The following is a 14,817-nucleotide window of genomic DNA, read 5'->3' on the forward strand; positions in this document are numbered from 1 at the left end:
TCGGAACCGTCCAGGGTGGTGATGCTAGTCGGGCGTGCGGGTGCAGGCAGCGAGCGGTTGAAAAGCATGCATTTGGTTTTACTAGCGTTTAAGAGCAGTTGGAGGCCACGGAAGGAGTGTTGTATGGCATTGAAGCTCGTTTGGAGGTTAGATAGCACAGTGTCCAGGGAAGGGCCGGAAGTATACAGAATGGTGTCGTCTGCGTAGAGGTGGATCAGGGAATCGCCCGCAGCAAGAGCAACATCATTGATGTATACAGAGAAAAGAGTCGGCCCGAGAATTGAACCCTGTGGTACCCCCATAGAGACTGCCAGAGGACCGGACAACATGCCCTCCGATTTGACACACTGAACTCTGTCTGCAAAGTAGTTGGTGAACCAGGCAAGGCAGTCATTAGAAAAACCGAGGCTATTGAGTCTGCCGATAAGAATATGGTGATTGACAGAGTCGAAAGCCTTGGCCAGGTCGATGAAGACGGCTGCACAGTAATGTCTTTTATCGATGGCGGTTATGACATCGTTTAGTACCTTGAGCGTGGCTGAGGTGCACCCGTGACCGGCTCGGAAACCGGATTGCACAGCGGAGAAGGTACGGTGGGATTCGAGATGGTCAGTGATCTGTTTGTTGACTTGGCTTTCGAAGACCTTAGCTAGGCAGGGCAGGATGGATATAGGTCTGTAACAGTTTGGGTCCAGGGTGTCTCCCCCTTTGAAGAGGGGGATGACAGCGGCAGCTTTCCAATCCTTGGGGATCTCAGATGATACAAAGGAGAGGTTGAACAGGCTGGTAATAGGGGGTGCGACAATGGCGGCGGACAGTTTCAGAAATAGGGGGTCCAGATTGTCAAGCCCAGCTGATTTGTATGGGTCCAGGTTTTCCAGCTCTTTCAGAACATCTGCTATCTGGATATGGGTAAAGGAGAAGCTGGGGAGGCTTGGGCGAGTAGCAGCGGGGGGGGGCGGGGCTGTTGGCCAAGGTTGGAGTCGCCAGGTGGAAGGCATGGCCAGCCATTGAGAAATGTTTGTTGAAGTTTTCGATTATCACGGACTTATCAGTGGTGACCGTGTTATCTAGCCTCAGTGCAGTGGGCAGCTGGGAGGAGGTGCTCTTGTTTTCCATGGACTTTACAGTATCCCAGAACTTTTTGGAGTTAGAGCTACAGGATGCAAATTTCTGCTTGAAAAAGCTGGCCTTTGCTTTCCTGACTGACTGCGTGTATTGGTTCCTGACTTCCCTGAACAGTTGCATATCATGGGGGCTATTCGATGCTATTGCAGTTCGCCACAGGATGTTTTTGTGCTGGTCGAGGGCAGTCAGGTCTGGAGTGAACCAAGGGCTATATCTGTTCTTGGTTCTGCATTTTTTGAACGGAGCATGCTTGTCTAATATGGTGAGGAAGTAACTTTTAAAGAATGACCAGGCATCCTCAACTGACGGGATGAGGTCAATATCCTTCCAGGGTACCCGGGCCAGGTCGATTAGAAAGGCCTGCTCGCAGAAGTGTTTCAGGGAGCATTTGACAGTGATGAGGGGTGGTCGTTTGACCGTGGACCCGTGGCGGATACAGGCAATGAGGCAGTGATCGCTGAGATCTTGATTGAAGACAGCAGAGGTGTATTTGGAGGGCAAGTTGGTCAGGATAATGTCTATTAGGGTGCCCATGTTTACGGATTTAGGGTTGTACCTGGTGGGTTCCTTGATGATTTGTGTGAGATTGAGGGCATCAAGCTTAGATTGTAGGACTGCCGGGGTGTTAAGCATATCCCAGTTTAGGTCACCTAACAGAACAAACTCTGAAGCTAGATGGGGAGCGATCAATTCACAGATGGTGTCCAGGGCACAGCTGGGAGCTGAGGGGGGTCGGTAGCAGGCGGCAACAGTGAGAGACTTATTTCTGGAGAGATTAATTTTTAAAATTAGAAGTTCGAACTGTTTGGGCATAGACTTGGAAAGTATGACAGAACTTTGCAGGCTATCTCTGCAGTAGATTGCAACTCCTCCCCCTTTGGCAGTTCTATCTTGACGGAAAGTGTTATAGTTGGGTATGGAAATCTCAGAGTTTTTGGTGGCCTTCCTAAGCCAGGATTCAGACACGGCAAGGACATCAGGGTTGGCAGAGTGTGCTAAAGCGGTGAGTAAGGCAAACTTAGGGAGGAGGCTTCTGATGTTGACATGCATGAGGCCAAGGCTTTTTCGATCACAGAAGTCAACAAATGAGGGTGACTGGGGACATGCAGGGCCTGGGTTTACCTCCACATCACCCGAGGAACAGAGTAGTAGTAGGATGAGGGTGCGGCTAAAGGCTATCAAAACTGGTCGCCTAGAGCGTTGGGGACAAGGAATAAAAGGAGCAGATTTATGGGCGTGGTAGAATAGATTCTGGGCATAATGTGCAGACCAGGGTATGGTGGGGCACGGGTACAGCGGAGGCAAGCCCAGGCACTGGGTGATGATAAGAGAGGTTGTATCTCTGGACATGCTGGTCTCAATGGGTGAGGTCACCGCATGTGTGGGGGGTGGGACAAAGGAGGTATCAGAGGTACGGAGAGTGGAACTACGGGGTCCATTGCAAACCAAAACAATGATAACTAGCCTGAACAACAGTATGCAAGGCATATTGATATTTGAGAGAGACATACAATAAGGCATAAAGTGATTGCAGGTCATGATTGGGAGAGCTAGCTAAAACAGCAGGTGAGATAACAGCAGCTAGTCAGCTAACACAGCAACAGAAGGTAAAAATGGCGACGACTGGGCAGAGAGGGTCGGATTAACTACACACAGATCCTGAGTTAAGGCACAGAGCCGACAGATAAAACCCAAATAAACAGAATGGAGTACCGTGAATTAATGGACAGTCAAGCAGGCATCAGCTATGTAGCCAAGTGATCATAGTGTCCAGGGGGCAGCCGTAGATGGAGTAGTGAGGCCTCCACTAAGCTAGCACGCGTTTAAAGTTAGTAGCCCGGGGGGGTGGTCTGCTCAGACGGAGGGGGTCTGCTCAGACGGAGGCCTGTTGAGGGCACCGGTTGAGGGCACGTCTGCAAACCAGACGTGGTCGTGTCGACAGAGAATCCAAGCCGGATAGCGATGGCGAAAGAGAGGTTGTGAATTGTAGAATTGTGTTTGCTAACTGGTGCTAGCTTCCTGGCTGCGCTAGCTGCAAGATAAGCTAGCAGTTAGCAGACCGGGGCAGGCAAGTTAGCCTTTGGGGGACGTCGCGATGGGGGGGAAGTCTGTTTTTGCCTCTTCGTGCGGTGACGTCGATAGACCAGTCGTGGAATTAGTAGGGTTCCAGGTAGCTCTAGGTAGCTAACAGGCCTAGTAGGTTAGCAGAATGGGCCTTCAGCGGGCGTCACGCCTGAGGGGCCTGTTGGAGTCCCCGGGCAGATTATGTCGGTATTCCAGTCGTAGAGGATAGGCGGGGTTCCGTGCTCCGTACCGGCAGTAAATGGGTCCGGGTCTTGTAGCCCAGGAGTGGGCTTCAGTGGTAGCACAGGAGCCCTAGCCAATTAGCTTCAGGCTAATTGGTGCCTGCTCCGGTGCCTGCTCCGGGATGGAAACGCTAGCCAGGAATGGTCACCCGGGATTGTGGTTAGCTAGTTGCGAAGATCCAGATGAAAATGTTCAGAGTTTGCGGTAGGAATCCGGGGATTTGGAGAGAAATAGGTCCGTTATGCTTTGGTTTTAGTCACGTTGTTCGAACTAGCGAGAGCTTTCCGAGCTAAAGGTTAGCTGATGACCGCTAGCAATGGTTTGCTAACTGATAGCTGGTAGGCAGTTAGCTGGCTATCTTCAGTAGATGGATTCCAGATCAGAAGTAAATAGAAATACTTTAGAAAAAAGCAGATCCACGCCACATTGGGTGAGGCGGGTTGCAGGAGAGTATTTAGAAGTTGAGGTTTAAGAAAGTATTTTTAAAAGATATGCGAAGAAAAAGATGTAAAAAGATATATACAAGGGACACGGGACACGACAGGACAAAGACGTCTACACTGCTACGCCGTCTTGGAAGAATGTAATAATGTAATTTTGCTTTAAAGCAGAGAGTACGTAATATATTTTACAGTACTGTTTTTCTTACCTTACTGTAAAACATATTACAGCATCCCTAGCGTAAATGTACAGGGATGCTGTAATGTTTTACAGTAAGGACAATAGTACTTTGAATTACAGCATCTCTGCTGCATCTACACCAAACCCTAGCTAACTAATAAAACATAATTAATAACACATTACTGTAGCCTACACAACCAGACTCACAACATCTACCTTTCTTTCTGGGCCACAAAATGTTTACCTACTACTGGTAAATTGAACAGGTTTAGCTAATACACACACACACACACACACACACACACACACACACACACACACACACACACACACACACACACACACACACACACACACACACACACACACACACACACACTTTTGAATTTAAATTTTCTGTCGTTGAGGAGTGCCAACCTCTCAGGGAGTCAGGGTCGTAACGGCAGCCCTGCGCCCGTCTACCCGTGACCACGGAAACATGTTGCCGATCCGCCACATGGTTATCATAACAACCCAGCTGTTAGCCTCATAACCACGATCATAACCACAACACACAGGAGAGGGGTACACCTCACTATACCGCCCTCAGTCAATCCCCAATAATAGATTCAGGACACCCTCCCCCTCTCTTTCAAAGACTCTCTCAGATCAGACTGTCTCACTCTCTCTCTCAATTCAATTCAATTCAAGGAGCTTTATTGGCATGGGAAACATATGTTTATGCAAGTGAAATGGATAAACAAAAGTGAAATAAACAAAAAAAAGTGAACAGTAAATATTATATTCACAAGTTCCAAAATGATAGAGACATCTCAAATGTCATATTATGTCTATATGCAGTGTACGATGTGCAAATATTTAAAGTGACAAAAACTCACTGGCTGAATTTTTCTTGTCACAAATCTTACTGCTTTGATTGCACACTGTGGTATTTCACCCAAAATATGATTTGTTTTCAAATTATTTGTGGATGTAATCTGAGGGAAAAATGTGTCTCTAATATGGTCATACATTTGGCAGGAGGTTGGGAAGTATAGCTCAGTTTCCACCTCATTTTGTGGGCAGTGTGCACATAGCCGGTCTTCTCTTGAAAGCCAGGTCTGTCTACGGTGACATTTCTCAATAGCAAGGCTATACTCACGGAGTCTGTACATATTCAAAGCTTTCCTTAAGTTTGGGTCAGTGGCAGTGGTCAGGTATTCTACCAATGTGTACTCTCTGTTTAGGGCCAAATAGTTTGCATTCTAGTTTGCTCAGTTTTTTTTTTATTCTTTCCAATGTGTCAAGTAATTATCTTTTTGTTTTCTCATGATTTGGTTGGGTCTAATTGTGTTGCTGTCCTGGGTTTCTGTGGGGTCTGTTTGTGTTTGTGAACAGATCCCCAGGACCAGCTTGCTTAGGGGACTCTTCTCCAGGTTCATCTCTCTGTAGGTGATGGCTTTGTTTTTGGAAGGTTTGGGAATCGCTTCCTTTTAGGTGGTTGTAGAATTGCATGTCTCTTTTCTGGATTTTGATAAATAGCAGTTATCGACTTAATTGTTCTCTGCATGCATTATTTGTGTCACGTTCCTGACCTATTTCTGTTAGTTTGTTGTATGTGTTAGTTGGTCAGGACGTGAGTTTGGGTGGGCATTCTATGTGTTCTGTTTCTATGTTGGTTTAAGGGTTGCCTGATATGGCTCTTAATTAGAGGCAGATGTTTGGCGTTTTCCTCTAATTGAGAGTCATATTTAGGTAGGTTGTTTCACAGTGTTTGTTGTGGGTGGTTGTCTGCTGTGTCAGTGTTTGTCGCACCATACGGGACTGTTCGGTTTGTTTTGTACATCGTCATTTTGTGTAGTCTATTATCCCTGTTCGTGCGTTCTTCGTGTTAATGTAAGTTCGTCGTCAAGGTCTGTCTACTCCGTTTGTTGTTTTGTTAGTTTATAGTGAAGTTCGTGTTTTCGTCTTTTCTTCCAATAAATCATGTATTCACAACCCGCTGCGCCTTGGTTCAATCACTACTCCTCCTCTTCGGTTGTAGAGGAGGAGGAGAACCGTTACAGAACCACCCACCAAATAACCAGAACCAAGCAGCTGTGTAATCGGAGGAAGGGACAGCGTAAGAAGGAGGAATGGACATGGGAGGATGTTTTGGACGGTAAAGGTTGCTACACATGGGAGGAGATCCTGGCTGGAAGGGATCGCCTCCCATGGGAACAGCTGGAGGCACTGAGGAGAGCAGAGGCAACCGGAGAAGGGAACCGGCGTTATGAGGGGACGCGTCTAGCACGGAAGCCCGAAAAGCCCGTGAGTACTACCCAAACATTTCTTGGGGGGGGGGTGGCTAAGAGGTAGTGGGCCAAGGGCAGGTAGGAGACCTGCGCCCACTTCCCAGGCTAACCGTGAAGAGCGGGAGTACGGGCAGACACCGTGTTACGCAGTAGAGCGCACGGTGTCTCCTGTACGTGTGCATAGCCCAGTGCGGGTTATTCCACCTCCCCGCACTGGTAGGGCTAGATGGAGCATTGAGCCAAGCGCCATGAAGCCGGCTCTACATATCTGGCCACCAGTACGTCTCCTTGGGCCGGCTTACATGGCACCAGCCTTACGCATGGTGTCCCCGGTTCGCCTACATAGCCCGGTGCGGGTTATTCCACCTCCCCGCACTGGTCGGGCGACGGGGAGCATTCAGCCAGGTAAGGTTGGGCAGGCTCAGTGCTCAAGGGAGCCAATGCGCCTGCGCGGTCCGGTATTTCCGGCGCTACCTCCCCGCCCCAGCCCAGTACCACCAGTGCCTACACCACGCACCAGGCTTCCAGTGCGTTTCCAGAGCCCTGTTCCTCCTCCACGCACTCTCTCTATGGTGCGTGTCTCCAGTCCGGTGCCTCCAGTTCCGGCACCACGCACTAAGCCACCTGTGCGTCTCCAGAGCCCTGTACACACTGTTCCTTCTCCCCGTACTCGTCCTGATGTGCGTGCACTCAGCCCGGTGCCACCAGTGCCGGTACCACGCACCAGGCATATAGTACGCTTTGAGAGTCCAGTGTGCCCTGTCCCTGCTCCCCGCACTAGGCTTGAAGTGCGTGTCTCCAGTCCGGTGCCTCCAGTTCCGGCACCACGCGCCAGGCCTACAGTGCGTCTCAGCCGGCCAGAGTTTGCCGTCTGCCCAACGGCGCCTGAACTGTCCGTCTGCCATGAGCCTACAGAGCCTACCGCCAGACAGGATCAGTCTGAGCCATCCGTCTCCGCAGCGCCATCTGAGCCATCCGTCTCCGCGGCGCCATCTGAGCCATCCGTCTCCGCGGCGCCATCTGAGCCATCCGTCTCCGCAGCGCCATCTGAGCCATCCGTCTCCCCAGCGCCGTCTGAGCCATCCGTCTCCCCAGCGCCGTCTGAGCCATCCGTCTGTCCCGAGCCATTAGAGCCGCCCGTCTGTCCCGAGCTGCCAGAGCCGTCAACCAGACAGGATCTGCCAGAGCCGCCAACCAGACAGGATCTGCCAGGGCCGCCAACCAGACAGGATCTGCCAGGGCCACCAACCAGACAGGATCTGCCAGAGCCGCCAACCAGACAGGATCTGCCAGAGCCGCCAACCAGACAGGATCTGCCAGAGCCGCCAACCAGACAGGATCTGCCAGAGCCGTCAGTGAGCCATGAGCGTCCAGAGCCGTCAGCCAGCCATGAGCGTCCAGAGCCGTCAGCCAGCCATGAGCGTCCAGAGCCGTTTGCCAGCCATGAGCGTCCAGAGCCGTCAGCCAGCCATGAGCGTCCAGAGACGTCAGCCAGCCATGAGCGTCCAGAGCCGTCAGCCAGTCATGAGCTGTCCCTCAGCCCAGAGCGGCTATTTATCCAGAACTGCCCCTCAGTCTGTCTCTCTGTCCGGAGCTGCCTTTCAGTCCGGAGTTGCCCCTCTATCCTGAGCTGCCTTTCTATCCTGAGCTACCTCTCTATCCTGAGCTATCCCTCTGTCCTGAGCTATCCCTCTGTCCTGAGCTATCCCTCTATCCTGGTGCTGCCCCTTGTCTCGATGTTACCCAAAAGATTAAGTGGGTGTAATATGAGGGTGGTCATTTGTAGGGGGAGATGTAAGCTGGGATTGACTATGGTGGGGTGGGGAGCTCGCCCTGAGCCTGAGCCACCACCGTGGTGAGATGCCCACCCAGACCCTCCCCTAGACTTTGTGCTGGTGCGCCCGGAGTTCGCACCTTAAGGGGGGGGGGGGGGGGGGGTTATGTCACGTTCCTGACCTATTTCTGTTAGTTTGTTGTATGTGTTAGTTGGACAGGACGTGAGTTTGGGTGGGCATTCTATGTTTTCTGTTTCTATGTTGGTTTAAGGGTTGCCTGGTATGGCTCTTAATTAGAGGCAGGTGTTTGGCGTTTTCCTCTAATTGAGAGTCATATTTAGGTAGGTTGTTTCACAGTGTTCGTTGTGGGTGGTTGTCTCCTGTGTCAGTGTTTGTCGCACCATACGGGACTGTTCGGTTTGTTTTGTACATCGTCATTTTGTGTAGTCTATTTTCCCTGTTCGTTCGTTCTTCGTGTTAATGTAAGTTCGTCGTCCAGGTCTGTCTACTCCGTTTGTTGTTTTGTTAGTTTATAGTGAAGTTCGTGTTTTCGTCTTTTCTTTCAATAAATTATATATTCACAACCCGCTGCGCCTTGGTTCAATCACTACTCCTCCTCTTCGGTTGTAGAGGAGGAGGAGAACCGTTACAATTTGGTGTTTTACATTGTACACTGAGGATATTTTTGCAGAATTCTGCATGCTTAGTCTCAATTTGGTTTTTGTTCCATTTTGTGAATTCTTGGTTGGTGAGTGGAGCCCAGACCTCACAACCATAAAGGGCAATGGGCTCTATAACTAATTCAAATATTTTTTTTGCCAGCTCCTAATTGGTATGTCAAACGTTATGTTCCCTTTGATGGCATAGAAGGCCCTTCTTGCCGTGTCTCTCAGATCGTTCACAGCTCTGTGGAAGTTACCTGTGGCACTGATGTGTAGGCCGAGTTATGTATCGATTTTGCATGCTCTAGAACAATGGTGTCTAGATGGAATTTGTATTTGTGATCCTGGCAACTGGACCTTTTTTGGAAGACCATTATTTATGTCTGACTGAGATTCTCTCTCTCTCTCTTTCTGCTTGACTCTGTAGCACCCCTCTCCACCTATCAGCCCAGATCAGTGGTATACATAGTCCCCCTCTTTAAAAACAACACCAAACACACAGAAATACAAAACAAGGACAACATAGAACACCAGACATAGAATGCCCAGGCGTGACAAAAACTTTATAGCCTACTTTTTATTTGTTTTTAGGCCACATTCCTAAAATAATGATTGTCCACTTCAAGGTTCAGCTGTCAGAGATTTAAGCACTAAATGTGTCAGGGCATTGCATGCATAGGCCTATAGGCTTAGGTGTCCACTGTATGATATAAATATTAAAATAAATATTGAATATATATACACCATATATACAAAAGTATGTGGACACTTCTTCAAATTTGTGTATTTGTCTATTTCCGCCACACCCGTTGCTGACAGGTGCATAGAATCGAGCACACAGCCATGCAATTTCCATAGACACAGATTGGCAGTAGTAGGCCACACAAGCTCACAGAATGGGACCGCTGAGTGCTGAAGCACGTAAAGCTTAATAATCATCTGTCCACGGTTGCAACACTCACTAGGGAGTTCTAAACTGCCTCTGGAAGCAACATCAGCACAAGAACTGTTCGTTGGAGGCTTCATAAAAAGGGTTTCCATGGCCGAGCAGCTGCACACAAGCCTAAGATCCCCATGCGCAATGCCAAGCCTTGGCTGGAGTAGTGTACAGCTTGCCGCCATTGGACTCTTGAGCAGTGGAAATGCGTTCTCTAGAGTGATGAATCACGCTTCACCATCTGGCAGTCCAACAGATGAATCTGGGTTTGGCGGATTCCAGGAGAACACTACTTGCCCCAATGCCCCGTGCACAAATCAAGTTCTATACAAAAATGGTTTAAGAGATCGGTGTGGAAGAACTTGACTGGCCTGCACAGAGAGCCCTGACGTTAACCCCATCAAACACCTTTGGGATGAACGCTGACAGTGAGCCAGGCCTAATCGCCCAACATCAGTGCCCGACCTTACTAATGCTCTTGTGGCTGAATGGAAGCAAGTCCCCACAGCAATGTTGCAACATCTAGTGGAAAGCCTTCCCAGGAGAGTGGAGGCTGTATTAGCAGCAAAGGAGAGACCAACTCCATATTAATGCCCATGATTTTGGAATCAGATGTTCTATGAGCAGGTGTCCACATAATTTGTCATGTAGTGCATATATAAAGGAAGAGAAGCATAGGCCTAACCCCAGAGAGATACAGAGAAATAGAGATATGCTGGTGGCATGCTATGACACCGACATACATTTCTTTGTCAGATGGCTACTACATCTGCGGTACAGAAGAGGCTAATTTGTTAATTTTTAATCAGAATATTTTGTATTAAGATAAACATTATGTTGTTAGATTATAGCAGTAACTCTGTTAGGCCTGAAACAGTCTTCATCACCTCAAATTCAACTGTCAGGGGCGCACTGCCTTCATATCATAGACCTGCAGTTGCTAAAGCCTAATAATAGCCACACTACACGTTTCTGAACTTCATTAGAGTAATATCAAAAGTCAGTCAAGCCATTGTTTATATGGAAAATACGAGCAGAAGAGTGAATGTAAAGCAGGGAATATATACACCACTCTCCCTTGTGCCCAACAAAAAAACACAACCCTCCCCTATTAACTCAAAACGGTCTATTTTGGGAGCAGCTAAACCATGATTTGGCCAAACAGTAACATCCTGATACTTGCCTGGCCCCTGCTCTCCCTGTGCGTTTTGAGTAGCCAAGATGGAAAGAAGGGGAGGAAGAGAAAGAATCTTTATTTTTGTTCAACTTTTCAAAATGCAATCACAAGAAATAACTGTAGCTAGGCTACTGATGTGGTTTTGGTTTCGAATTTTTCCTTCCTGTGATTAGCCCCAAGTGAATAAGCCCTTGTCAGGGGTAGGCAACCCTAGTCCTGGAGTGGCAGGCACTTGATTTAACTGACCTGTAAGACCTGGTGTCCCATTTAGTGTGACTCACCACCTCGATTCAGTCTTATGTAGCAACATTTGAGTTTCATTTTTTTTATACATTGGATAAAAGTAGAGATTCAGAGCTACAAAATGGTATATCATAACACTGCATTTTTAAGGAACAACAGGAAAGTAATACTTTGAAAGTTGATACACTTGTAAACTCACTTTTGAGAAAAGGGCCTTTGAATGTTTTGGTACCTACTAGAGAGCTCTCCTTTGTCTACACCCATTCAGCATTGTTCACACACTAAGGCAGCCCCACCCATCTCTTTAAGGATTCACATGAGGCCATGTGCTAAAGACTAAAAGTGGTAGTAGCCTACAATAAGGAGAAATTCCAGGTAAACAGAAAGTGTTCAGATAAAAATAGATGACACTCACACAGACACACTTGTCTAAATTGATGGATCATATGAAAGAAATGCTAACCCCACCTATACCCCCAGCCACATCCAGTGGTGGAAAAAGTACTAAATTGTCATACTTGAGTAAAAGTATAAATCATTTCAAATTCCTTATACCAGACAGCACAATTGTATTTAAGACAAATAGCCAGGGGTACAATGTACTTAAGTATCAAAAGTAAAAGTAAAAATATAAACAATTTAAACTTCCTTATATTAAGCAAACCAGACAGCACAATTGTATTTTTTTTTATTGATGGATAGGCAGGGGCACACTCCAACACTCAGACATAATTTACTATTGAAGCATTTATGTTTAGTGAGTCTACCAGATCAGAGTGTCACACCCTGATCTGTTTCACCTGTCCTTGTGCTTGTCTCCACCCCCTCCAGGTGTCACCCATCTTCCCCTGGGTATTTATACCTATGTTTGTCTGTGCCAGTTTGTCTTCTTTTGTCAAGTCAACCATCGTGTTATGCCGTGCTCCTGCTTTTCAACTTTTCTCTGGTTTTTGCTAGTCCTCCCAGTTTTGACCCTTGCCTGCCTTGACTCTGAACCCGCTTGTCTGACCATACTGCCTGCTCTGATCGTGAGCCTGGCTGCCACTCTGTACCTCTTGGACTCTGACCTTATGATCTTTTGCTTGTCCATGACCGTTCTCTTACCTGTCCCTTGGATTCTAATAAATATCAGTGACTCGAACCATCTGCCTCCCGTGCCTGCATCTGGGTATCGCCCTGTGCCCTCATACAGAGGCAGTATGGATGACCAGGGATGTTCTCTTGATAAGTGTTTGAATTGGACAATTTTTCTGTCAAAATGTAGCAAATACTTTTGGTTGTCAAGGAAAATGTATGGAGTAAAAAGTACATTATTTTCTTTACGAATGTAGTGAAGTAAAAGTTGCCAAAAATATAAATATTAAAGTAATGTACAGATACCACAAACTACTTTAAATTATTTTTACATTAGCATACTTTATATACTGTTACACATGCACTTATCACATAGTATCCCATACATAAGTGAGGTGCACATGTACAGTGCATGAGCCATATATTTAAGTGGTGGACACTTGATACCACAACAATATCATGTGACCGTATGTCACAAAATCATGTTACGACCACACATGTTAATATTCATTTTTTATATCAATATTTTGTTAAGTCTTGCTAAGTGGATGGTCTCTACAGAAGGTGTAAACGGTACAGCCAAATGGTTTCTTGCACAGTAGCAATATTATAAATAGTGTAAAGGACGAATGGTAGCCTTTAATAACTTATTGTAGGCCTAAAGGCTATTTCATGAGTATGAAATGAGTCAAAACAGGTGAGGAATTTATTCTGCAATGATCATGGAAATGAAATAAATAATCCGAAATAGATTTCTAATTATTTTACAATGCAAAGATGAAATAAATAGATTTTTTCTCAACAGCCAATGATTGCATCTTGTTAATATATTTTACCTATCAGTTAATTTTGTTATGAAAAAGTCGTACAGTATATTCCCCATTTGCACAAGGCTACTAGGCTACTTTTGCCTTCTTGCAATGCAATACTTCAACCTCAAGAAACAGTGTGTATGCATGGTCTCCTCTACCTCTCCTCTACCGCTCATCTACCGCTGTTCTCTACACATCCTTTACACCTCACCCTTTCTCCTCTACATCTCTCCTCTACATCTCTCCTCTACATCTCTCCTCTATATCTCTCCTCTACCGCTCATCTACCGCTGTCCTCCACATGTCCTTTACACCTCACCTCTACCTCTCCTTTACCTCTCTCTTCTACCTCTCTCCTCTACCTCTCCTTTACCTCTTCTCTTCCTCTGCTCTACCTCTCTTCTCTACCTCTTCTCTTCCTCTGCTCTACCTCTCTTCTCTACCTCAACCATCTACCTCTCTCCTCTACCTCTCTCTTCTACCTCTCTCCTCTACCTCTTCTCTTCCTCTCCTCTACCTCTCTTCTCTACCTCAACCATCTACCTCTCTCCTCTACCTCTCCTCTATTTCTACCTCTCTTCTCTACCTTGCCTCTACCTCAACCATCTACCCCTCTCCTCTACCTCTATTTCTACCTCTCTTCTCTATCTCTCCCTCAACCATCTACCTGTCTCCTCTACCTCTCCTCTATTTCTCCTATATCTCCCCTCTACCTCTCTTCTCTACCTCTCCTCTATCTCTCCTCTCTACCCCTCCTCTATCTCTCCTCTACCTCTCCCCTCTACCTCTACCTCTATACTCTACCTTTCCTATATCTCTCCTCTACCCCTCTCTTCTACCTCTCCTTTACCTCTCTCTTCTACCTCTCTCCTCTACCACTGCTCTACCTCTTCTCTTCTTCTCCTCTACCTCTCCTCTAACTCAACCATCTACCTCTCTCCTCTGCCTCTCCTCTGCCTCAACCCTCTACCTCTCTCCTCTATCTTTCCACTATCTCTTCTCTACACCTCTCCCTCTCCTTTACCGCTCTTCTACATCTCTCATATGCCTCTCCTCTACCTCTATCTCTCCTCTGTCTTTTCTCTTCCGCTCTTCTCCACCTCTCCTCTACACCTCTTCTCTACCTCTCCTCTACCCCTCCATTGTCTCTCCTCTACATCTCTCATATTCCTCTCCTCTACCTCTCCACTATCTTTCCTCTACCTCGCTTTACCTCTCCTCTTCCTCCCCTCTACCTTTCCCCTACCTCCCTTTACCTCTCCTCTTCCTCCCCTCTACCTTTCCTCTACCCATCTTTACATCTCCTCTTCCTCCCCTCTACCTTTCCTCTACCTCTCTTTACCTCTCCTCTTCCTCCCCTCTACCTTTCCTCTACCTCTCTTTACCTCTCCTCTTCCTTCCCTCTACCTTTCCTCTACCTCTCTTTACCTCTCCTCTTCCTCCCCTCTACCTTTCATCTACCTCTCTTTACCTCTCCTCTTCCTTCCCTCTACCTTTCCTCTACCTCTCTTTATCTCTCCTCTTCCTCCCATCTACCTTTCCTCTACCTCTCTTTACCTCCCCTCTACATTTCCTCTACCTCTCTTTACCTCTCATCTTCCCCCCCTCTAGCTTTCCTCTACCTCTCTTTACCTCTAATCTTCCTCCCCTCTACCTTTCCTCTACCTCTCTTTACCTCTCCTCTTCCTTCCCTCTACCTTTCCTCTACCCCTCTTTACCTCTCCTCTCCCTCCCCTCTACCCTTCCTCTACCTCTCTTTACCTCTCCTCTTCCTCCCCTCTACCTCTCTTTACCTCTCCTCTACCTCT

This window comes from Salvelinus fontinalis, chromosome 14, assembly GCF_029448725.1.
Source record: "Salvelinus fontinalis isolate EN_2023a chromosome 14, ASM2944872v1, whole genome shotgun sequence".
In the NCBI taxonomy this organism is placed as follows: Eukaryota; Metazoa; Chordata; class Actinopteri; order Salmoniformes; family Salmonidae; genus Salvelinus; species Salvelinus fontinalis.